The sequence below is a fragment of the Crocuta crocuta genome, unplaced genomic scaffold (assembly GCF_008692635.1).
Source record: "Crocuta crocuta isolate KB4526 unplaced genomic scaffold, BGI_CrCroc_1.0 scaffold101, whole genome shotgun sequence".
NCBI lineage: Eukaryota > Metazoa > Chordata > Mammalia > Carnivora > Hyaenidae > Crocuta > Crocuta crocuta.
The window spans coordinates 5,338,655-5,356,705 of NW_027527956.1; the positions used below are offsets into that span (position 1 = coordinate 5,338,655).

General features: G+C 50.3%; 1 long non-coding RNA gene across 1 annotated transcript; it reads right to left on the minus strand.

Moving 5' to 3' along the window:
- Positions 1–12,166: 12,166 nt before the first annotated feature.
- LOC144222208 (uncharacterized) lies at positions 12,167–18,051 on the minus strand. The gene is made up of 2 exons (XR_013332340.1): positions 17,989–18,051; positions 12,167–14,035 (listed from the first exon to the last, which is right to left on the minus strand). It is a non-coding gene; the product is annotated as an uncharacterized LOC144222208 (long non-coding RNA).

Consider the following 18,051-nt stretch of genomic DNA (forward strand, 5'->3'; position numbering starts at 1 on the left):
AAACAACAGGAAAATATTTGCAACACGTGTTACAAAGAGTTAATTGCCACATATATAAAGAGCTGCTAAAATTAATTAAAAATACAAAGAACTCAATGGAAAAATGAACAGAATATTAAAGCTAGCCAATGAACATGTAGAAGTATGCACAACTTCATGTACTATTTTAGAAATGCTTTCTCACACATTGATGTCTTATACATGTGTGTATAATATATATTACAATATACACACTATACATATATGTCATATAGTCATGTATACTGGGTTCTTTTTTCCTAAATGACTTTACTTTTTAGAACATTACAGGGGCACCTGGGTGGCTCAGTTGGTTAAGCGTCCGACTCTGCTCAGGTCATGATCTCACAGTTTGTGGGTTCAAGCCCCACGTTGGGCTCTGTGCTGACAGCTCAGAGCCTGGAGCCTGCTTCAGATTCTGTATCTCCCTCTCTCTCTGACCCTCCCCTGCTCATGCTATCTCTCTCTCTCTCAGAAATAAATAAAAACATTAAAAAGAATTTAAAAAAGAACATTATATATAATGTACATAACATCTAATATTCTAGAAATACCACCTCAAACATTGATGTTTTATATGTGTATATGTGTGTGTATGTATATAATATATATATATAATATGTATACACTATATATCTATTATATATAGTCATATTACATATACTGGTATTTTTTCAAATGACTTTATTTTTTAGAGCATTATATATGATATATACGATATCCAATATTTTAGAAACGCCATCTCAAACATTAATGTTTTATATATGTATATATATTACTGTATATACACTATATATAGTCATATTATGTATATTATCTTTTCAAATGACTTTACTTTTTTGAGCATTATATATAATGTATATAACATCTAATATTTTTAAAATACAATCTCAAACATTCATGTTTTATATGTGTGTGCTTATAATAAATATATAAACAGTCATATTATATATACTGTTTTTTTAATGACTATGGTTTAGAGCATTATATATGATGTATAAAGCATCTAATATTTTAGAAATCCTATCTCAAACATTCATGTTATACGTATGTGTGTGGGTATATGTATATTACTAAATATACACCCTATATATATACTCATGTTATATATACTATTTTTTCCAAATGACTTTATGTTTTAGAGCATCATAATAATGCATATAACATCTAATATTTTAGAAATGCTGTTTCAAACATTAATGTTTTATATATATGTGTATATATTACCATATATACGGTGTGTGTATATATATGTATATATATATAGTCATATTATGTATACTGGCTTTTTTCAAATGACTACTTCATAGAGCATTATATATAACGTATATAACATCTAATGTCTTAGAAATGTCATCTCAAACATCGATGTTATATATGTGTGTATTTATATATATATTACTGTCTATACACTATATATATTGTCATATATGTAATATGTTTTTTTCAAATGACTATTTTTTAGAGCATTATATATAATGTATATAACTACTTAGGTTACACTGTTTACAAGGATAAGAGAAGAGGTTATATTTATAGGCTGTTGATGGGATGTTATTGCAACTTGTTTTGGAAAGTGATTATCCGCTTCCACTTAAAAGATACATGCTTCTTGTTTGTTAATGGTAAAAAAAAAAAGTTTCATTTTCCTTATAAATCCTAGTTCTGCAATTAAAAAAAGTAGAAGAAATATTTTAATTTCACTCGATAGAAAATAGGTTTTCCTGTTAGGGTTTCAATACAGAACTCATTTTAAGAGCTCACGTGGGCAGAACTCATTTTAAGAAAACTCAGTTATGAAAAACGAAACTTTAAAGCCACAATTGAAGGGGGTCCATTTATCTGGTGACCTGCAGGCCCTACAGTAAAGCCCTCAAATAACACCTCCGGGACGTCTGGAAATCATTTGGTTTTGGGTCACTGACACCTTTTCGTACTAAAATATGAAAAGTTGCTGCCCATGAAAGATCAATCAGACATGAAGATAAAGCTTCATTCAAATCTTTGTGCACATCGATCAGAAAATAACTATTTTACCAAAACTCATTGATCCCTGATTATGAAAAGCACGTGGGTATACACCCCCCACCTCTCCTGAGTACCACGCAGAATCCTACCCCTCCGTCTCCATCAACAACGCCGTGTCGTGCAAAAGGCTGACTAGTTTTTGGTGATTTTTCCACACAGCTCACCTTCTGTGCTAAAGGGAAGGGGTTGGGCAGTGATGCTTTCCTTCTGTTGACACTGATGCATCCACCCCCACCCCTCCATCCAGCGTTTACTGGTGTCCGTGCAAGGCAGGGCTGGTGCTCGGTGTGGGGAGAGAGAAGAGAACGGGGCAGGTGCTGGGCTTGAAGGCCGTTGCCGTCTCCTGAAGAGGCGGTATGCTCCTAGCGGACGACATGGGGCAGCTTTCAGGCAGTGTGGGTGCTGCAGCGCTTTAGAACAGGGTCGCTTCTTCCTACAAAGCACCAGACAGTAAATATTTTAGGCTTTGTGGGCCAGATGGTCTCTGCCACAACTACTCAGTGTTGCTGCTGTGCCTCAAAAGCAGCTGTAGACAGTATGCAAACGCCATACTGGTGCAGAGATGGAGGCCTTCCCTCCGAGATGAGGGTGAGAGGGGAGCACCTGCTCTCCCGGCTCCTCTCCCCTCCTCACCCCTGCACTGCAAGTCCTGGCCGCAGGGACTTGGCAGGCAAAAGAACAAACCGGCTTCCAAGTCAGAAAGAAGAAGTAACACGGGCTGCTTACAGATGCCATGATCTCACATATGGAGAAATCTAGAGACACCACAGAAAGCTGTTGGAACTACTGAGTGAATCTTGTAAAGTTGCAGGATATGAGATCAGCATATAAAAATCGGCGGCAGTTCTATACACTACTTACCTGAAAAAGAAATTAAGAAAATCCCATTTAGGATAACATCCAAAAGAATAAAATACCTAGGAATGATTTAGCCGGAGAGGCCGAGGACCCATGCGCTGACCCACCATTCTCAGCCCACCCTGATGGCGTTGACCCCAGGACCCCTCAGCTGCCTGATTTCGTAAAGCCCTTGCCCCACTGTCGCTCTAATCGCTGGCGCTCAGGGAGCGTCCTCTCGCTTGGACTACAGCAATTCCGCTCGCATCTGTGTTGATGCACAAAGAGCAGAAGGTGCTTAGGCGGTCCGCAAGCTGAAATTTCAAAGCTCACAGAGGAAAAGTTCCATCACGCTGACGCCTCAGTGGACACAAAGCAGAACGAGGCTCCTGTTCCGCATCTGTCTTTTTTGTGTGTCTGGGTATCAGCTTCCTCCCACATAAATGGAAGAAATTGTCTCGCTCAGTGGTTTCAAACATGGTTTCACAGCCATGGATCCGTTCACTAAGTCGAATGCTGTTTGGTGTATTAATTTGCTGGGGCCGCTGTAACAAATGCCACAGGCGGGTGGATTCATCGACGGAAACTTATCCTCTCCAGTTCGTGAGGCCACAAGTCAGAGGCCAAGGTCCCGGCGGGGCGGGCTCCTTCCGAGGCTGGGAGGGGGAATGGGCTGAAAGCTTTACCTGAGCTTCTGGTTTGCCCGCAGTTCTTAGGGGTCCTTGGCTTGTGGACGCCTCACCCTGATTCCTGCCTTCATCTTTACGTGGCATTCTCCGTACGTGCATCTGTGTACACCTCTCTCTTCTTAGCAGGACACCAGCCCCACTGGACCAGGGACCATCCCAATGACCTCGTTTTACAGAGGCATCCGTAAAGACCCTATTTCCATATAAGGTCTCATTCTGAGGTCCTGGGGGTTAGGACTTTAGCACGTGAATTTGTGGGGGACACAATTCAACCCATAACATTTGCGAAAACACATAATATTTGCTTTGAAACATAGGTTAAAAATCTGCTTCCATTGTTGGGGCACCTGGGTGGCTTTGTCGGTTGAGCGTCCGGCTTTCGCTTAGGTCATNGGCCTCTCTGCTGGGGTGTAGTTCAAAACTTACCAGACTCGTGCAGTGGAGAATTGACCTTACCCAATATGTCGTCTGACTTTTGCCCTCGTCTCTTGGGAAGTGATGTCTAGAAGGAAGGTCTTTGTTCACCTGAGGATCTGGACTCGCTGGGGAGTCTAGCACCGTGAGTTATGATGGGGGCTTCAGGCCACAGGGTATGTGCTTGACCTCCAGAGTGTCTGGGGTTGCGAGGTCAGACGGGTGGGCACTCAGCGATGTCTACTTATCAACCCCCATAAAATATCTGGACACCGGGGCTTGAGTGACATCCTCTGGCTGGTGATACTCCATGTGTGCTGTCACACATCCCTGGGAGAGACAGCTGGACGTGCTGGTCCCCTCTGGACTGGCTCCGGGTGTCTCTTCCCTTGGCACATTTTACCCTGTGCCCTTTCACTGTAACGAACCCTAGTTGCATGTGGAACAGCTTTCAGTGAGTCCTGTGAGTTCTTCTAGCAAATCGTCAGACCCAAGCAAAGTCCTGGGAACCCTCAAACCGTGCAGCCGGCTTAGAAGTGAGGGCAGTCCCTGCGGGGTACTCCCTCGCTTCCCTAGGATAATCTGATTTTTTTATGTTTCTTTATTTTGAGATAGAGAGCGCACCAGCATGGAGAGTGGCAGAGAAAGAGGGAGAGAGAGAATCCCAAGCAGGCTTCATGCCATCAGCACAGAGCCCAACATGGGGTTCGATCTTGTGAACCGTGAGATCATGACCTGAGCTGAAATCAAGAGTCAGACACTTAATCGACTGAGCCACCCAGGTGACTCGGATTTTTTTTTAAACACAGAATTCTCAAACTTACAAAGTAGACAGGACTGTGTAATGCGTCCCCAGGTACCCATCACCGTGTCCCCAAACGGCCACCCTGTCTCGCCCTCTTTGCCACCCCCTCCTCCATGTCCCCACCCTGTTAGTTTTTTTTTTAAATTTTTAAAAATGTTTTATTAATTTCTAGGAGAGAGAGAGAGAGACAGCGTGAGCAGGGGAGGGTCAGAGAGGGAGTCACAGACTCTGAAAAGTTTTTTTGAAGCAAACCCAAACATCATTTTATTTCCTGATAAAGGCTCTTACTTCTCACCTTAGTTGTTTTTATTCTGCCTCTCTTTTCTTGATTCCCCTCTGCTGTCCAAGCAGCCTCTGATTTTTCTCTCCACCTTTCCTCCTTCACTAGCCATCCTCCCCTGGCATCCTTATGGGATGAAGGGCTTCTGTCCAGCCCAGCCCTTACATGGCTGGTAACCTTCATCAACCGCCCCTCTCCCCATCCTCCCCTCCACTTGGTCAAAATTCGGGGGTGAATGGAAATTTTATTAGTGCAAACACAATTCATTTATACTTGGTTGTTATCTTCAAGATCAGATAAGTTTGGAAAGAAAAAAATAATTTGCCTCCCAATTTTTTCCACGGTCTTTCTTTTCTCTCCCCCTCCCCCCACGGCTACCTCCAGCTTCCCTGGGATATAACTAACAAATACAACTGTAAGACATGTAAAATGTACAAAGTAATGACTTGATATACGTATACATTCTGGAAGATTCCTCATATTAGTTAGCACATCATCACCTTGATGTTTACCTTTTCTGCTGTGTGAGATCTCTAAGTTACACTCTCCCAGTGAATTCATATGGTCACCCTGTTCTACATGAGATCTTCCGGCCTTATGCATCCTACAGCTGAAAGCTTGTGCCTTTTACCAGGCTCTTCCTGTTTCCTTCAGCAACCACTTTTCAGGTCTTTCTTTTCCTTCAACTTTAATCCCCTGCCTCCCCCCTCCTTCATCAATGGCATCTGATCTAAAAAAAAACGGCATTCTGCCCGTCTTAAACCTGTGTTGGGGGGAGGTGGCACCTGGGCGGCTCAGTCAGTTGAGCGTCTGACTCTGGATTTTGGCTCAGGTCATGATCTCACAGTTGGTGGGTTTGAGCCCCGTATCAGTGTGTGACAGCAGCGAGCCAGCTTGGGATTCTTTTCTCTCTCTCTATGCCCCTCCCCCGTTCACACACTCTCTCTCAAACTAAATAAACGTTTAAAAAAAACCCGCGTGGGTAGAGGGTCATCCCGGAAGGTGGGCTGTGTGTCTGGAGCAGCAGGTGCTGTCAAGGTGAACACTGGGTGTTCAGACAGCTCAGCTCTGGGATCAGAATCCCCAAACGACATTGCCAGGGAGTTGGGTGTGTCTGGGAAACACTTCGAGTTTGCACTAGACTTTTCATTTTACAAGGTTTGGTGGGATTGCCAACTCTTTTGAAAAATCGAAGCAAAGGTGAGCAGCCTCAAAAAGAGATGGTTCTATGAACGGAGTTCAGTTCCATAGCAACAAGTCAAGGTCAAAGAAAAGCAAATTTTGCAAATATTTATCATGAAAGCAAGACTATTTACCATCTATTGAATGTTTGGATTAGTGCTTTGTAAACACTGTTGCGTTTGTTCTTCTCAACCGCCCTCAGTGATGGGTCATCAGGAGGCAGAAATCACCACTGAGCATGCGAACGGCAGAGCCCGAGTCTGGCTCATCATGTGACACGGATGTGGCCCACCTGACAAGTGCAGGTTTTGGAAACTCACTTGGTTCCTCCTGGGAATCCGGGAGGATTCATTCCCTCCACCCCAGGAGCCTGGTCTGTTCTTAGTGCTCAAGAGGCCTTTTGACTGTCCCTGCATTTCAAGATGCACTGAGAGAAGTGGGGGACAAGGTGCGGAGACCGTTCTTAAAACCATGATTAAGGGAGGTGACTAAGGACGGCGCTCCGCCTACACAGGACAGTGTGGCCAAGGGGCCGCGTGCGAGCCGGGCGCCTCCCAAAACAAAGTGCAGAGAGAACATTAAAGGTCATGGTTCTGCTCGTCTGCCACCTGACATTTATTATGCAAAGGCTTTGCCAGCACCTGCCTCCTGCCTCGTCCCCACAACCCTGGGAGGTGCTGTCGTCACCCCCATTCCAAAGAGCACCCCAAGGAAGAGCACGGAGGTGGAGGCGGAGGCTGCGGGCCGGGAGGGGCCTCCATCCCGTGCGGGCCTGCGGCCCCCCTCATGCTCACACACGCCTCCCTGAGCCGCCTCCATCCCCCCAGGCAGCTGTGATAGGGAAAGGCCACCTGGGGACAGACCTGCCCACACGCACATGTGACTCCCTGTGGCCGAGCAGCCTTCCTGCCAGCCCAGGCCTCTGCCACAGCCTCCGGCTGAGGTTTATTTCCTGCCCACCGCTTGCGGGCTCCCGGGTGGCTTGCGTTATGTGAGGGAAAGAAATGGCCCTCAAGTGGCTGCTCTGGTTTGGCCATTCAAGATGGCCACGGGGGAGCCACAAAGGCCTCAAGGAGGCCCAGCTGCAAGCTGACACAGAGTGTAAATCACCGCGTGGGTTTGTAGGGGAGGCCAGGCCAGGCCCTGCTTCCAGGCTCCCCAGGGCTGGCCGCTGGACCCCCCACATTGGGCTGCCCTGGGCCTGGGCGGGACCCAGGCCCCCGGCCACACCCATAGCCACCCCATTTCTGGCCTCGCAGGGCCACCAGCCCACGAGGCAGGCGGCGCCCTTCCCAGCCAGGAGGAGCTGGAAGCCTGCTGGCCAAGCTTGGGAGCCGCAGGGGGCTGGAGGGTCCGCGGCTGGGGACAAATGCAGAGCTGTACAGGCTGCACCATCAGGGAATAAGGGAGGCGACGGACGTAGCAGAGGCTCTCCCGGAGCTGAAGCCAGCACAGAACTTCTTCCAGAATGGGGGGAGGGAGGGGGCCAAGCCCCACATACAACCAAGAGGGCTCAGGCCAAAGGCAAACCGGGAACACCATCCAGGAGCCCTGAGCGCTCCACACACGGAGCCCCGCCCCCCCCACTCCAGGGTCTCCACACACGGAGCCCCCCCCCCCCACTGCAGGGTCTCCACACACGGAGCCCTGTCTCCTCCTTCCTCAGGTGGGAAAAACTTTTTGTTTTTTCTTACAGAGATGACAGTGATCAAAACCAGCCTAATGATCACATTCTGCTCCTTCCACCTGGGTGTTTTGCAGAGAAAGGACAGTGTTTTTTAAATCGGAGTATATATGGTGCTGTCTGTATTGTTTTATATTGGCTTATTAAAATCCTATCTAAGATTCTACACGAAGGAAGAAGGATGCAATTAAGTAATGATGTCTCATTATTTCAGATTTTATAATGAACAGTTTGCCCTCATCAATGAATATACAAACAGTAACATGGACGCCTTGGGGCTTTAACGGACAGGTGTCCTGCCATTATTTTCCAGGTGCTTTTCAGGAACTGGCTGACCAGCGATCAGAGGGAAGAACGGGCGGCTGTGTGGGGCGTTTGCACTTGCACTTAAACGCAGCACTGCGTCTGGGTGTCTCCCTCCTCAGCCTCCCCCCATTCCAGAGCACAGGCCTCCCTCCCAGTCATCACAACTGGGCCAGGGAAGATGGCAGCACTCCGGGCAGCAGGTTCCTCACACAGCACGACATGCACGTCAAGTCCCAGTTGTACTTAGAATCCACTCTGTCACTGGCAGGCAGGCTCGAAACGAGGGGTGTGAGGACGAATTCTCTGCTAGAATTGGTTTGCAGTCTTCTAATATTTAACGTCTGTCTCTCAAGAGACGTAAACTCCGGGGGCAGCATCCCCATGTCTCCTGTCTGCTGTGTTTCCAGCACTGCCTTGGTGCCTGGCACATAGTAGGCGCTCAATAAACACGTCACTGAATGGAGAAAAGATATGTCTCCTGACCTCCAGCCCACTGGAATCTGAACTATTATATCACCTGGGCATTTGTGTGTGTGTGTGTGTGTGTGTCTGTGTGTGTGTAGGCTTTTGTGGGTATGAATTGTGTGTGATGTGTGAGTATACCTTGTGTATGTGAGAATAAATGGTGTGAGTGGTCTGTGTGAATTGTATGAATCATGTCTGCGTGAGTGGCTCTGTGGGTGTGAATTGTTGTGAATCATGTCTGAGTGGTTTTGTGGGTGTGAGTTGCATGTGTGGCTTTGTGTATGAGTTGTGAGTGTGAATTGTGTGTGGGGAGTATGCATTGTAAATGTGAGAATAAATGGTGGTGAGCGGCCTGTGGGTGTGAGTTGTGTGTGAACTGCTCACCTGGATGACGCGCAGTGGGTCTCCGGGGTCAAGCCTGCTGTCGTCCGGAGCGTTTGAAGTAAAAGTGGCTTAACTGCTGACTGTCCATTTTCCGTGCGCTCTGTCTGCGTGACGTCTGCCTCGGGAACATGCCAGGCCCCGCCCGGGGGTGGGGGGGCCTCGGGAGCTCCTGGCGCCCCCGGCACGGGGNCCCGCGGTCCCCACGCCAGGGGGGCTCACAGGGGCTCGCGGCCCGGACAGAGCAGTCAGGCTGTGACCACCGTGGGGGGACGGGCCCATCTCCCCGGTGCCTTTCCCTCCTGCCCGGGACACGCGTTCCTTGCCTCGAAGAGCGCTTCTTTCCCCGACGGCAAACGTTAGGGCGCTCAGGTGAATACGGAGCCGGGCGAGACCGCAGCTTCGGACGCGGTGGAGGGGACCCGTCGCAGGTGCCTTGACAGGGGACCCAGCTCTTCCCGCAGCACCGCTCGGACCAGGGCACCCTCCAGACCCGGGGCTGGGTGGGCACGGAAAATTCTAGAAGGAGCCTCTTCCGTGAAGTCCGCCTGACCCTCAGGGAAGTCACAGGACGTCACTGCCCAGCTTTGCGACAATGTAAAGATGACATGTGTCCGCACGGCGTCATCACGAGGGGGTTCCGTGAAGCCTCGGCCATCCCGGGGGAAACCGGCTGTGGTGGGGACTTGGGGACACGACTAATGGGCGTCACAGGCTGCGAGGACGCGGGGTGGGGGGCCCACGAGGGCCCTTCTGCCTCAGAAACGTGGGATTCGGTTGGATGGAATCCTGGAGGTGGAGGCGCTCAGGCTCCTGGGGTGACCAGCCGGCTCCAGGAGCCGGAAGCCGCGGCCCGTGAGGTCGTCAGTGCTCTAACGGCTTCCGTGGCTCTCACCGTCCGCCTCCGGCCGACGGGGGCACCGCGTGTTTGCACACCGCGTGACAGACGCCACGCGGCCGGGCCCTGCAAGGGCTTCAGCGTCTTCTGTAGTCACTAAAACCCTCTAGAAAGTCCTTGAGTGACGAAAAAGGATAGTTTTCCTACTTCACAGGACTTCTGTATTTGCACAAAAATACAGGTTTCTGGCCAAAGAGATGACATACAAAGGAGAGGACTCACTGCAAGTCCTTTAACGGGATCGTGTCCCGGAGCGTCCGGCGTCAGTCCGTCCCTAGCGACACGGGAGCCTGGCTCTGACAGGAGCGGGCAACAGTCATCCTCGTCAAGGGAGTCCGAGGGGGCTGTGCGGGGCTCCGGGGCCCGACGCGTGNCACGGCCGCGAAAGTGCTGGAACGGGAGGATGATGGATTTCAGATCATTATGTTTTTGTCGTATGTTTGAATGAGCATTAAAATTCATCTCTGGGAAATGTTGAACAGCGTAGGAACAAAGCCCCGGAACAGCCCTAATCTTCTCCTTAACATGTGCACCAGAGGGTGCTGTGCCGCGGCTCTGACCGGGAGCAGGGCCGTTCNAAAAAAAAAACATGTGAAATATGTGATGTGGTGTTTTTACCAACTGTCTAAATAAAGGTTTAGTGAGTCACTATGGAAAACAGAAAATCTTTCTTTATTTTAAGAGCTGCAGTTTAAGAGGGTTTTTTTTTTTTTAAATGCAAAAGCTTCCCTTAGGTTTGTAACTTAAACATTGCCCATCTGCTAGATCCTCCCTGGCCCGAGTTTACAGCAAATCTGAGATTTCATTTTTCAAAAAATGCACTTTAAAAATGTGCTGGTTTGGCCGGTGGCATCTATGTGGGTGGGCGCTCAGAGGGGGCCTTGGTGTCCTCCCTGACGGGGGACATGGGACCCCCCCCGAGCTGAACACAGAGAAGACACCCTACTTACGACCCAAATCTGTCTCTCCGGGTCATATAGGAGGAGCCAGGCGACCGGGTCCCCCGCTCAGCACCCACCTGGTCAGCTCGTGTTCACGGAGCGGCTCTGGGGAGAGACGTGCTCCCCAACCTCAGCAGCGAGAGGCACCCATCACCTCGGCCACAAACATGTCGCAGCCCGGAAGTGGGCCCTCCCCTGTGTGTTTCTTCGTGTTCAAAGAAAATCCTCTGCCTTCCTCTCTCTTCCAAGGGTTTCAGTCAATATGTCACTGGCATAGGACGCTGATTTTGTGTGTTTTTTTTAAATGAAGTAGAAACTTCGAAATTTAGGTACGAGTAGGAGCTTTCACAGTAGTGGCTGGAGCTCCCAAGGGTGTTTCTGTTCTGGGTCCCACCACCGACGAACTCATTCAGTTGTGTAAACACGAGCGTGCAAGCGTCCCCAGCCACAGCTGCAACGCTGTTTAATGCGCTTTTCGAAATGAGGCGCCTTAGAGCCATAGTCACTGCAGTTGTACCGGACCCTTCAGTGAGAAGCGGCCACTTAACCGCGTTTCGGTTCGCGGGTCTGAGCGGACACGCTAAACACAGAGGCACAGTGGCCGGGGCGTGTGGCCACGTGCCCCAGCAACCGAGCGCATCCTGCGTAGACACAGGCTTTATGCCACGCACAGGTTGCAAGTAAAGAGAAAAATGCCGGATTTTACAGGAAAATAATATTCATAAATCTCCCGCGGTGAATTACAGTGTAACTCAGAGCTGTCTTTGTTTTTCTGCCGTGAAGAATTCAATTCTGTTTCCAGCGTAGCCGCGATGAACACGAACCCCAGCGTGGAAGCCACTCCCCTTGCACTTGCCGGGTGTTTACAGCCGATTTACAGCCGGACCTGCGGAGCGGCCTGCGGGGACCCTGCGCCCCGCGCCTGCGACTCCGTCGTGTCTGCTGTGACTACAGCTGCCCGAGGCCACGAGGGGAACCCCTTGGGCACCTGGGTGGCTGTGTCCCCACCCGGGGCACCTGTGTCCTGGCCACACGGGCGGTACCGCCTCCCACGGGTTCCCCGGAGGGACAGGGGCCCGAGGAGGCTGTTCTGCCCTGCGCTGACCTTAGGGAACACTGGTCCCTTTTCTCAGTTCTGACATCGCCGGGGAGGCAGTTTGTTCTCAAACAGAGAGGGGGGTGCGCGTTTTCATAGTTTAAACATCTTGCAGTCTACCTAAATGATACTGAGACATGAATTTCCTTAAAAAAATTTTTTTTAATGTTTATTTATTTTTTAGAGAGACAGAGAGGACAGAAAACAAGTAAGCAGGGGAGGAGCAGAGACGGGGAGACACAGAATCCGAAGCCGCTCCAGGCTCTGAGCTGCCAGCACAGAGCCTGATACAGGGCTTGAACCTACAAACTAGGAGATCATGACCTGAACTTAAGTCGCACACTTAACGGACTGAGCCAAGCAGACGCCCTTGAGACGTGAATTTCTTAAATGTGTATTGCTCCCAGAAAGGTTCATTTTCTCTAGAAGAGCCTGTTGTTTGGGGGCAGGCCGCCAGTGCTGCCACTTAGCAGCGGTCTGGCCTCGGGGACAGTCATCTGGCTCCCCCGTGAGCAAGAACAGCAGCGTCCCGCATGGGGTTTCCAGGCGGCCGACACACCCAGTGCCACACGCCTGGGCTCGCCCTCCTGTGCCAGGCGCCCAGGGTTCCTCGCCCACTTCCACAGGCACCAGTCCCCGAAAGCCGTCTCTCCTTCACCCCTCTCTCTCCTTCTCCCTATCTCGTCTTCCCTCTCTTGCTCTCTCTGTCTCTCTCTCTCTGGAGAATCTTCGTTAACGCGGCATCCAAAGTCAGAAATCTCCTATCTGGTTGGTGGGCAATCATTAAATTTAAGAGAGACTTAGTAGGTTTGCCTGGGGGAGGGGTGGGGGCAGGAAACCTTGGGATCTGAACGCTTACCTTTCACATTTCCCTCTGGTCTGGGCTGTGGCAGTCCTGTGGCTAAACCCCTGACAACCCACGATTACTGTAGAAGGGGCGCTCGAGCTGCTCAGGAAAGAAACACCTCTCGCACACACGCACACTCATGTGCACACTGGTGGCACGCTGCTGAATTTAGATTGGAGAAATATTTTCTGATGGAAGTCAAGCTTGGGGAAGGAACCCACACGGCCATGTGTGGAAGCATGGTATTAATAATTAAGCCATGCGATCATTACCTCAGGATATTATTTCTTAAATATCTCTTGCAAAGGCAATATGATTACATATGAATGATATCAATTTTCTACCAACAAAAAAATCTGCAGAAATAGGAATTGAATTACACTGTCCAATTTGCTGTAAAGTTCACTGTATGTGAAGAAATTAATCAAAGCTACCACCACCCATTTTTATGGGAACATAAAATGATGTGAACTTCCATTTTTAATAAAGATGCATAGCACTTTATGAAGACTCACTAATAACACTGTGATGAACTGAAAAGCTACTGATATATTAAGAATGAAAATTCTGAGGAGTGTATTTACTGAGACTTTTTCATGGAAGGCAGTATTTCTCTGAAGTCTCTATTGGAATCACTGTAAAAGAGGCAAAATTTCCACACGGAACACGGTGTGCGCACTGTGCAAATTTATCTTCAAGGTGAGAGCACGCTCCTGGCACCCGGGAGCCTGGAGAGCGGTGTTCGGACGCCGTGGACACCGACGCGAGGTGTCCAGGCGTGGGGTGGGGGACGGGGGTGCAGGAGCGAGCTGTAGACACACCTGCTTATCTTTTCTCTTCGCCTCCTCTGCCTTCAGAGAATCAGCAATCCACCACGACCTTCTCAGGGAGCCGTGTTCTGGAACAGACACCCCCGGGAGACCAGGGGCTGGAACGTGTGTGTTTAAGCTTCCCATCCCGGTGCCTTCTTGCTACCAGCTCCAGGTAGGACGACCTCGTCTCTGTCCCCGAGCCCAGAGCCGTGGCTGCAGACACAGGAACTCCAAGGTACCTGTGATGCTTTCCGACATGCATTTCTTTGCTGTGGTGAGTGCCTTCGCTCGTACTTGCCAACTCTGGGCGGCCGGACCCAATCTGCCTTTGTCTCCAGTTCATGTGAAGGGCCTGCGGGAATAACCAGAGGCCAGCACCTCAGTATGTCTGCAGGTGACTGAGGGAACACGCAGAAAGCTACCTGCTCACCCTGGGATCTAGGACTCAAGCTGAATCCTCACCATCCCGTCCAACAACATGCAAATCCCCGTACTTAGTGGTTTCTTTTACCTTCCTCCCCCAGATTAAATATTAATACATGCTTACTACATTTGGAAATACGGAAAAATATGAAAAAGAAAACAATAATCCTCCAACACCCTCCCTCCCAGAGATCACACGTGTTCACATTGTTAGGGGTTTTCTTTCACGCACACGCCCCCACCCCCAAAACACTCACACCGGCACATGCCATTATAAATACACATATGTGGTTAGCAAACATTCTCCCATCTTAAAATTGTTTTTGGAATTGAATTTTGAATGGTTAACTAATCTTCATGGTTCAAACACCAGGAAATAGGAACTGGCTTTTGCCCTAACATTTTGTTGTGAGCGTCCTTCCCGGCAATTAATATTTCCAAACGTGCTTTTCCCGTGCTCTGAAATGCAGCGCATACAGGGGCACATAGTGTGGTGAGCCACCCCTCGATGGATAGGTATTCAGGTGGTTCCCAGTCGCTCACGTTTGTAACTGCTTACGCAGTGAGCACCCTGTGCGTATAGCCTTCCTCCGGCTGGATTATGCAATAGTCTTTTCGAGACCGGAGTGGGTTGGGGGAGTGGGGAGGAGCCTGCCTGGGGAGCAGCCCGCTGCCCGAGTCTGGAGACACCTGTTCCCAGTCGCCAGCCTCTGCTGCCAGCCCTCAGGGCTTGGTGGCACGGGGAGGGGCGTCTCTCTGGGTTCGACGGCCCTGGGAATCTGGCATCTCCCTGACTCCCATGTCACTGGGTCTGGTGTACAAGAGTAGCTTCTGCGCCTGGGGCCACCCTGAGGGGCCATCACCCTGTCCACCAGGCACATCTGCATCCCGGGACAGCGTCAAGGCAGGTGAAGCCAGGCCACGTGGGACTCGGGAGACCTCACGCGGCTGCCTGCGAGCCCTCGTTCAGGTGGGGAGAGTGCGGTGCAGGGAGGCTGGTCAGTAGCGGCAGCGGGACTCAGACCAGGTCTTGTCACTTGTCATTTGCTCCCCTGCCTGTGCTCTGTGTTTCCCGGGTCTCAGTGCAACGCACCCCGGCTTCCTGGAGGGCAGCTGCCCCCTTAGCCGGAGGCTCCCCTGGCTCCAGACTCTCTTCTTCCTTCCTTGTCTCCGTCCGGACCCTGCCTTTGCTTTCTCCCATCTCTGGACACACGGTTTCCCTTCCCTCCTGAGCACGTGTGCACTTTCTCTCTTTGTGATTCTATCTCTGTGTATATCTCTCTCACTCTCTGTCTCTGTCAGTCTCTGTCTCCATGTGTGCCTGTCTCACGCTCTCTGTCTCTATCTCTATGCATATGTCTCTCTCAGTCTCTGTCTCCATGTGTCTCTCTCACTCTCTGTGTCTCTGTGTGTGTCTCCATGGGTGTCTCTTTCTCCATTTCTATCTCTCTGTCTCTGTAATGCTCTGTGTCTCTGTCAGTTTGTCTGTTTCTGTCTCTGTGTCTCTGTCAGTCTGTCCCTGTTTGCCTCTGTCTCTGTCTCCCCCTCAGTCTGTCTGTCTCAGTCTGTTTCTCTGTCTCTCTGTCCTCTGTTTCTGTCTCTCTGTCTCTCACCCACACATTTCTTGCCTAGGAAATTGCCTCCGCCTGAAGGCGTTTTCCTCCCACGGTGCCCCAAGCCTCGTGCACACGATAAACTCCTCCTCGTTCTTCACCTTCAAATGTCTCCCCCTCTGGGAATCTTCCCTAACCTTTCCAGACGGAGGTAAACGCTGTCTCCTCGGGCCCGTCTGTCTCCCGCACCAGCCAGGCTGTGGGACCCCACAGGCCCCGGGCTCAGCGCTGTCTGTCTCTGGGGTTAGCACAGAGCCGGCGTCAAGTGCAGGCTTGGCGAACACTAGGCTTGAACAGTGTTGGGGGAAGCAGACCCCACGCCAGGCTGAGTCACGAGCAGCCACGTGGACCACAGCCCAGCCCACAGCACACTTCCAGGCTCTTCAGGGTGTTTGAGTGCCAGTACGGGTCCTGTTAGGTGGAAGACCTTGAACAAGCCCCTCACCTCTCACAGTCTGCCTTTCTGTAAAATGGGAGTAATGTCCAGCGTGGAGCAGTGGTTTGATAGAATCTCAAGTATCTACACAGAACAGATTTCACTACACTCTACTTGTAATTATTACTGTTGTTAGCTTTTACTAGATCATTCTTGCGATGTAGAGAATAATGTGCCCAAAGATGCGACGTCTCAGTGCCCGGCACCCGTGAATATGTTACTTGATGCACAAAGAGGACTTTGGGGTTGTAGTTAGGGTCTTGAGATGGAGAGAGAATTCTGGAAGACTTGGTGTGATCACAAGGGTTCTTCTAAGGGGGCAGGAGATTGGAGAGAGCAGACATGACAATGGAAGCAACCATCAGGAAGAGAGAACATGGGGGATGGAGCCACAGACCAGCAAATGCCAGAAGCCTCTAGAAGCTGAAAAAGGCAAGAGCCTCCAGAAGAAACACTACTGCGTAAGCCAGTCTGGGACCTCTGACCTCCAGAGATATAAAACAACAAATTTGTGTTATTTCGGCCACTCAGTTTGTGGCAGTTTGTTACAACAGCCCCAGGAAATGCCTGTGGCTCTCCTGACCAAAGATGGTGGATGGATTTCCACGGGCCACGGGATAAGCTCCAATCTCCTTAATGGAGCGTGGGGAACTCTGACCCGCTTCCTGAGAGCCTGGCCTTCCCCTGCTAAAACCACCAGCATCTCTCCGGTGCTATAGGAAGGTTTAGTCCAACAAGCTGTTTGATATCAGGGAAAGAATGTCTGAAATTGGGGCTCCCAGAAGTCCGGAAGTGTGAGGCTGGCCCCTCCCGGTGGTCAGCAGCTCACCTGCCCTGAGGATGCCAGGCCACTCCCTGCACCTGGGCCCAGGTGAGGTCCCCGGCAGGTGCTACAGCCTTCTCCCTGCAGTCTCCCCTCCATTCTCCCTGGACACGGGCCTCCCCCATGCCGGCCCTGGGGGGCCACTGCGCCACGCACCTGCGGCAGCTCACATGGGGACTGCCATGCTGAGCCCTGCGTCCCAGGATCGCACGCCCGGGAGGACACGGGCCCTGGCTCCGCCCCCATCTGGCGGATGCCTAGAACCTAGCAGGGCCCTGCCCAAGCTTTTCGGGGGAACAGATGACCTCGAGTACTCGTGGTGAGTGGTTGGCCCGGTGGATGAATGACTTGCCCCCTACAGGGTTGTACCCACTTTCCCTTTCCCATTCTGGAATGACTGGAGTTTCCCCCAGGCACATACTAATTTCACAATATCAGTTTTCAAAATAAGAGCTTTCTTTAAAATGACAAGGTAAACTTCAATGACTCATCAACAATGGCCTTTTAAAGAAAAAAAAAAAAAGGAAGAAATAGCTTGAATTCCTGGGCCCACGCACCCACGAGTCAGTCAGTTTCTTCCCAAATGGGAGAAAATGGTTAAAAAGCTAACAGCTATGCTATAAATGGAAGAAACCTGCACAATTTAAATTAATGATTTATTCCTTTAAAGACAGTGTGGGATCTATCACCGGCGTGATAAGCGGCGAAGTGTCCTCTATCTGCATATAGCCCTGCAGTGTAGCAATATCTGGCAGCGAATATGGGGGGGAAATCAATTTTTTTGCTAGTTTCAGGCATATCTCCTGAGTCTGAGATATGTCTGGCTTGTTTTTCACATGTTGCGGCAAGTGCTTCAGCCCCCTCTCGGAGAGGTCTGTGCACGGAGCGGGTAACTGCGGGGTGCAGCGCCCCCCACCCTCGGAGGCGCGGGGCCGGGCTTAGCGGGTGTGATGGTAATTACCATCGATTACTACCACAACAATCACATTTTGATAAAAACACCTCCTCACCGACAGATGATTTTGCTAGTTGCTCTTCTGTTCCTTCCGGCGGTGGCTCGCTGCGGCCCTTCT